Source organism: Ambystoma mexicanum, chromosome 2p, assembly GCF_040938575.1.
Source record: "Ambystoma mexicanum isolate Mex_15411 chromosome 2p, UKY_AmexF1_1, whole genome shotgun sequence".
Classification (NCBI taxonomy): Eukaryota; Metazoa; Chordata; class Amphibia; order Caudata; family Ambystomatidae; genus Ambystoma; species Ambystoma mexicanum.
The window spans coordinates 1385369621-1385377851 of record NC_090923.1 but is presented as its reverse complement, the minus strand read 5'-3'; positions in this window follow the sequence as shown (position 1 = coordinate 1385377851).

Below are 8231 nucleotides of genomic sequence, written 5' to 3'. Positions count from 1 at the left end.
CTGGTTTTGATAAAACTGCAGGTCAAATACTATAAAAAACCCACATCAGTATGCAACGGTTGGTGGAGTACAGCACTAGGTCTTGCAACTAAGGGCCTGGTTCTGAGCTCGTGATAAAAAGTGCGTGGAAATAGGACATTCTCCCCTCCAGTTTCCAGCACTACCATTCTGAAATGGGTGGAAGTATTGGAGGGGAGATGTGCTTTCAAGCAGCAAAAGCTGCAAAAATTACACGTTGTGAGGGAAACATGTGCTCCAGTGGCATTGCAAGCGTTTCTTAAGACTGTCACTTTTCTAATGTAAGAAATGTTTCTTAAACTTTCATTAAACTAGAACAGTGGTGCTGTAATCTAAGACAAGCTATGTTTATAAAGGGGAAAAGTGTGCAGTAGAGTTTAGCGGCACCTCTGAGGTGACTCCTTTATGTGCTGCTGGGAGGAGAATCTCCTCCATGTGGCTGCCCTGCACTCCTGATGGTTGCTGGGGCTGTTGTCAAGCTGTACATCCGGCTCATGCAAAAGGCCAGGCTTTCATGTCCCTGCACCACATTCTTTCCCTGTCAGAATATGGTGCAGTTAAGAAATGTGTTGTCCTGGCTTGGAACAACACATTTCTATTTTTACACGGACCTCTGAATGAGACCCTCGGAAGTTAGTGGATGAACAAAAACAGTGGGTATGTCCCAAGATGTGGGAGACGGGGGTCAGCTGGGAGGGAAGAATCGCATTGGCGGAGGTTGGACTTGCTTTTCCCAAGTTCAGATACAAGATTACATCACTTGCTAAAACATTTCATAGCAAACAGAATTGGGTTAATCTTGCATCTAAAAGTAGTCTTGCTGGCTATGTTAATGCTCAAACTATTGGCCTGCCTACAGGACGCTATGTGCTGGAGTTCCCTAATTCGGAACTTTGTTAGGCTCAAATTTATGATATGATAGGTTATTTATAATGCGCTTAATACCCAGAGGTTTCTGAGCGCGGACCCTGGGATCGAACCTGTGTTGCTTAGTGTCGTCTTTCTTCCAAGGTGAGCGTGTTGCCCCTGAGCTATCCTCCCGGGTATCACTATTATTGATACTCGGGACAGAATTGGGGCGAGAATGGGAATACCCAAAAGAATTTGTGCATGCAGGTTCTGTCCGAACAATCTAATTGAAACTGCTGAACATCAGCTTTGTTATTGCACAGCCTTTAATATTGATCGATAGCGGGCTTTGTGGGGCAATGGGCAGATGTTTTGGGGCTAATGTAGAAACATGTCAGCAATTATTGGAAGGAAATGACATGCCCTTGGTCTATGATTTGACTGTGCTCTGGACGAAAATCAAGAGTGTTCTGTGTTTTTGTGAATGGGGGCATGAGTAATTTGGGGTAATAGACACTGCGGGCTGGAAAATCCAGTATCTTAGTAGATGGAAGTAGGAGGCATAAAATCTGAAATGATGCAGTGAAATTGATTTTTGGGAGGAATGATGGAGGCAGGAATCTTTGAAAAATGTGTGTACATTGTGAAACCTTTCCTTTTCATAAAAAGCCTTAATGTAGGCTGCTATGAGTACATTTTGCAATGTATGAAGTATATGACCTTTCTGCCATGGTAAGTCGGGAGGCTTCTTCCCAAATAATGATTGATGATATGTATGTGTAGAGTAGTGTTTACCTCTTCATGACACAAGCATTCACAAACATCCAAAACAAAAAAAAACACAGGCAGGCAAACTGCACTCCGGGTCGAGGGATGCCACAAATATCAAACACATGAGCAAGAAAAAATGACTTGGAACATGTTTTATTTGCATAACACAGCATGCAGTGGGCACACGGGACAAAGTTACGCGTTTCACATTCTCAGAGCGCTTGATCATAAAAAGGCAGTGTTAGGCAAGATTGTATGCAGTACCCTTTGGGTGCACTACAACAACCCTGACCTCCTGGCAATAGGAACCCAACCTTTGGTATAAGTCTGTACTACACTGGTTGGTGGCGTGTTGAGCAGCCAGGCTTATCTCAAGAGGGGTCAATGTGAGCTGCAGGGGAGTTACACAGAGATTCACAGTGACAAGTATTCAAATAAACTCTGACACCCAAGGTTTCGTGATTAAACAATAATTAATTTTTACAGTCAGTTTGAGTAAGCCTTCTTCAGAAGGGGCAATATAATAGTAACACACAAATGCACTTCAGAATACACACTGTGAGTTCCCCTAAATCAGCAAATACCCATTTGGGATGGCACACAGACACTTCCTACACGCTCAGGTGACTTCAATAGTCAGGACACTGTTGCATTTAGGGCAATACTTAGGAGTATGCCAAAGAAAAAGATTATTGGAATAAAACAAGAGATCTCACAAATATTCTGAAGCAGGTAAGTACTTTTGGTAACCCCCATGGCACGGTAAGTTAACCACTTTCTGGAAGGAGGGCTAAACACAGAGTCAGAGGGAAGAAGAGTTATTCAGGGAACCCGGCCAGGCCAAAGTCAATTGGATAAAAGTCTAGGTGAGCTGAAGCACTTCTTGCAGGTAGGTAAACGTCTTGCACAATGTTTTAGAGGTCTTTGTAGAATAAGAAGAAATCAAAGTAGGTCCACAAGCTGATTAGGCTTGTGAGGTAAAGAAGCTTTTAGCAACTCTACAGAAGCTACCAAGACAAGTGTCCACTGAGAACAAGTGAGGTTGCACAACAAGAGGTAAGTTCTCTTAGACTTTACAGTACCTTTGGTTAGAAGAAATGGGCTTTGGCTGGCTTCTGTTCCATTGCAGCTCTGCAGATCCTGTCTCCCTGGGCCTCAGTCGTGGCGACAAGAGGGAGGACGTTTGGAGGATGCCTGCACTTCCACGGGACGGTCAGGTACAAAAAAGGACTAGCTTCTATTCAGTGGCACTTTGCAGTTTCAGCTCCTTGTGTCTCAGCAAATAGCACTACCACGGACTCTTGGCTGTCGAGATGGGCTTTTCTTGCATCTGGGGTTCAGCACTCTGTTGAGGTGGCTCAGGCTCGGTCAGTCCTGCTTCCTGTCTTGGGGATCTTCCTGGAGCTCTTAGCCAACTTAAAAGCAACACACACGATCTGGTGTTCCTCTCCCTGGCTCTTCGGTTTCCAGCAGCAACTGCAGTGGAAATGCAACCAGCTTCAAGAGGATGGCCAGGTGGCTTACTTTGGAGTTGATTGGTTCCACCAACTCAAGGTAAGAAGTCGTCCTTACAGGGCTTCTCTAGTCGAAAAGAATTCTGAGCTTCAGCAGAGCAGCAGGGCTTCACCGGGCAAACCAACGGTCCAGGAGTTGCAGCAGGCGTCTCTTACAAGTTCTTCTTTGGATGCCTTCATCCAGTGGTCGACTCTGCCTTCCAAGCCAAAAAGCCTCACCTTTTATGCAGGTTTCTCCCATTCATTCCAGCCTAGCTGTCAGTCACCTAGCAGGGTGGATGTCCTTGCCAGACAGCCAGCCGGCCAATTATCTAAGAGTGCATTTCTGTCTCCTAGGAGACTAAGCACAGGGAGTTTCGGGCACCTCCCTCGCTCCCTGCTCCCGCCTGACACCCTTGCGCCAGAGGCAGGCTTCACTCGTGAATCCGGCCAAAGACAAAATGAACAAAGGGACCAAACCTGGTTTGGCACGCAGAATACATCTCAAGGAGGACCTTTCCACAAAGAAATGGCGAAAAAAGACTGGGGCCATTTTGACAAAATGGCACCCTTGGGTGCTTTACTGCAGCCTTGAACGCAGCCTGCAGTAAAAGCACACCATGGTAGTTAAAAGTAAACCACTGCCACCAGCCATTCATCGAGGAAATGGTAACATAAAAATGTTACATGAGAAACTAGACAAAGGGGATACTAAGTAACCCCTCCAGCATTTGTAAGATGGTGTGTGCTGGGTCTAGAAACTTACAAATGTAAGTAAAGTCAATTTCACCAACAACCTCACCCACCCCATGAACGTTAGCAAGTGCCATACTTTAATGGAATTGCGAGTGTTGGCAGGTGCCCCATTTGGACGGAATTGTGAATGGTGGCAAGTGTCGCACTTGGATGGAGGGGCGATTGTTGGCCAGTGCCACATCTGGACTACATTGGCAAAACTGTCGAGGCCAAATCTGGATAGGGTTATGAATACTGGCTTACTTCACTTATAGACAGGATCTTTCCAAGTCGAACCAGTGCCACATTTGGATACAGCTGTGAATATTGATAGGCGCCGTATATGGAAGGGATTGTGAATATCAGCCAGGATGAGATCTAGATAGAAATGCAGAGATATTCACGCTCCACATCTAGAGAGAACGTGGAAATTTAGCACATCACTTCTAGAGAGCGTTGCCAATAACTAACCCACTAACAATTTCAGTACTCCGCAAAGACCTCTCAAACTCTAACCAAACACAACCACAACCCTATAGCACAACAAACCACACAAACTTCACTACACCGCAACAACAAAACAAACCACAAATAGACTCGCACAACACCACATGAAGGCTATCGCCCGGAACAGACCCCACACCCAGCAAACAGTGTTAACCGGGCTGAGGCTGCCAACGGCACATCACTGCTCTCTTGCACTTTTCCTGCTCGTTTCCACCAACTCACCCTCTTCCCTTTTCAGAGCGCCAGGGGACCACTCCGGTGGTGATTGCACGCAGTACAAATATCCTTTAACATTAACATTCACTGCTCTCGGAAGCAGTAGTTTATCCAAGAGAAGGTATTTAAACCTTTGGGGAATCTGAAAGACTTCCCTGTGCCACTGCACTGAAGGTGCTGCATGACGCAATGTAAAAGATTACTCCTATGGATTTTGTCAGACTCCACAACCAAAAGAAACACACAGGGTAATTCATAGAATTTCGCAGAAAAGTGTCGCAAGCGGCTGGCGCATAGTGTCCGCGTGCGATTGTCTGCGCCAGGCACGTGCGCTAAAACCGATTTCCGCGCACAGCGTATTCATGGATTTTAGGCTCCCAAACCAGCCGTGGCGCAGAGTATCGCAGCGACCCTGCAGCAGCGCCAGTAACGCCCCCAAGAACGCCCTCGCGCAAGGAAAAGCCATCAAAATCGCTAAATCATCGCAAAGGGCTGCGCTAACCCTGGACCAGTTTACAGGGCTGCCAAACAAGGAACGCAAAGCGGGTAACGTGCATATCAGGGGTACGCGTGAAGTTATACACGCGATTAGCCAGGCTGCCAGGGTACGTGTATTTCAGGGGTGCGCGGGAAGTTCAACACGCGATAGTCCAGGGAACGTGTATTACAGGGGTACGCGGGAAGTTCAACACGCGATTGTCCAGGGAACGTGTATTACAGGGGTACGCGGGAAGTTCAACACGCGATTGTCCAGGGAACGTGTATTACAGGGGTACGCGGGAAGTCTTACATGCGATTAGCCAGGGCACGTGTAATACAGGGGTACGTGGGAATTATCACACGCGATTTGGCTGGGTACGTGTATTACAGGGGTACACGGGAAGTTCTACACGCGAATCGGCTGGGTATGTGTATTACAGGGGTGCGCGGGAATGATCACATGCGATTTGGCTTGGTACGTGTATTACAGGGGTGCGTGGTAATGATCAGAGGCGATTTGGCTTGGTACGTGTATTACAGGGGTGCGTGGGAAGTTCTACACGCGATTGGCCAGGGTACGTGTATTACAGGGGTACGTGGGAATTATCACACGCGGTTTGGCTGGGTACGTGTATTACAGGGGTACACGGGAAGTTCTACACGCGATTCGGCTGGGTACGTGTATTACAGGGGTGCGCGGGAATTCTCACATGCGATTTGGCCAGGTACGTGTATTACAGGGGTGTGCGGGAATTATCACACGCAATTAGGCTGGGTGGGTCCTCACAGGTGTTCCCTGTACACCCTCCACGGCCCCAGCAGGCAGCCCACAAAACAGGGGACTACCCTGCACACCTGCTCATGTCCCCCTGCACCCCCAGCCCCCAGCAGTGCAGGGGCACCCTCCACCAGGCCCCCACTCATGTCACCCACCACCCCCACCCCCCAGCCACCAGGGGCACCCTCCACCAGGCCCCCACTCATGTCTCCCACCACCCCAACACCCCAGCAGTGCAGGGTCACCCTCCACCAGGCCCCCACTCATGTCTCCCACCACCCCCACCCCCCAGCAGTGCAGGGGCAGCCTCCACCAGGCCCCCACTCATGTCACCCACCACCCCCACCCCCCAGCACTGTGGGGCACCTGCCAGCAGGCCCCCACCCATGTCCAACTCATGTCTCCCACCACCCCCACACCCCAGCAGTGCAGGGGCAGCCTCCACCAGGCCCCCACTCATGTCACCCACCCCCCCCACCCCCCAGCACTGTGGGGCACCTGCCAGCAGGCCCCCACACATGTCCAACTCATGTCTCCCACCACCCCCACACCCCAGCAGTGCAGGGGCAGCCTCCACCAGGCCCCCACTCATGTCACCCACCACCCCCACCCCCCAGCACTGTGGGGCACCTGCCAGCAGGCCCCCACCCATGTCCAACTCATGTCTCCCACCACCCCCACACCCCAGCCACCAGGGGCACCCTCCACCAGGCCCCCACTCATGTCTCCCACCACCCCCACACCCCAGCAGTGCAGGGGCACCGTCCACCAGGCCCCCACTCATGTCTCCCACCACCCCCACCCCCCAGCAGTGCAGGGTCACCCTCCACCAGGCCCCCACTCATGTCTCCCACCACCCCCACCCCCCAGCAGTGCAGGGTCACCCTCCACCAGGCCCCCACTCATGTCTCCCACCACCCCCACCCCCCAGCAGTGCAGGGGCACCCTCCACCAGGCCCCCACTCATGTCTCCCACCACCCCCACCCCCCAGCAGTGCAGGGTCACCCTCCACCAGGCCCCCACTCATGTCCCCCTGCACCCCCACCCCCCAGCAGTGCAGGGTCACCCTCCACCAGGCCCCCACTCATGTCTCCCACCACCCCCACCCCCCCCTGCCACCATGTGCAGCCCCCACCAGGTCCTCACAATCCCCAATCATGTGCGTAATGGTCAGCCTCCACAGCCAAAAAGCCCTACCAAGTAACCCATTCACCCACATGGAAATGAAAACACATGTTACACCCCCAATGTTCATGAAGCAAATGAACCCATGTCCGTCACACACAGATTTTCAAATTGAATGGGAAAACACACAACATGACATGCATGAAACCAATGAGATGAAACCACACAGTGAACAATGGAAAAAAAAATGTATTGGACAAAAATACGAATGGTAAAGAAAGAAAAATAACTACAATGTAAATGTGAAAAAATAAGCTGCATGTCCGCATAAAAACACAAAAGTAGAAAATCAAATCCATAAAATTTTGTCCAAAGTGAAATGTAAAAACTCTCCATGCAACAAAGAACTATGTACAAAAATAACAAGGGTCCATCATCACAACTGAACTAAGGAAACCTCCTAAAAAACCTACCTAAATATCAACTATATACAAAAAGTGGAGCAGTGTCCGTCGACTCCAAATCATAAGAAAAAACAAAGGAAACCTAAAACTAAAGAACTATATACAAAGGCGGCGGGCAAGTCCAGCGGCTCACTCCGTGGTGTTCCGGGCCAGGGCATCATCGAACTCCTGTTCGATGTCCCGGAGGCGGTCCAGTTCCATGGCCCCGAGGGTCCGCAGGGACGACGCCGTGTCCTCCTCCAACCCCCTGCGGATTGCCTCGAGGCACTCGGCCCGCCTCAGGGCCCTCCGCATGGAGTTCTCCGCCCTGACCATTGTGAGCCGCGCCTCTTCCGCCCGCCGCCGCTCCGCACCTATGGCGTGGCCCAACCGCTGCCACACGGAAGACACTCTCTGTCCTGGGTCCTCCTGCCCTCCGGCCGATGCCTGCCCCTCCGATGTCGAAGGCCCCGAGCCTTCATGGCTCCCGCCATGTTGCTGCTGCTGCTCTGCCTCTGCCCGTGCACTGCCTCCTGCTGCCTGCACATCCTCCGCCGGCTGGGGTGCAGTTGTTGATGTGGCCACCCCTGCTGGACGTCCGACTCCCGACTGTGGCAGGGATGCCTCCTCCACCAGCCTGGCCGCACTGTCAGAGGCAGCTCCACAGGGCACCTAGGTGACTGATGGGTGGGAAGATGGCACAGAGGACGACTGGCGCGTAGGGGGTCCAGGTGAGGAGGGGGTCGGAACAAGCCCCATCAGACGGAGGAATCCGGTCTGGGTGACCTGTCCCAGCAGGCTGACGTGGTCAACGA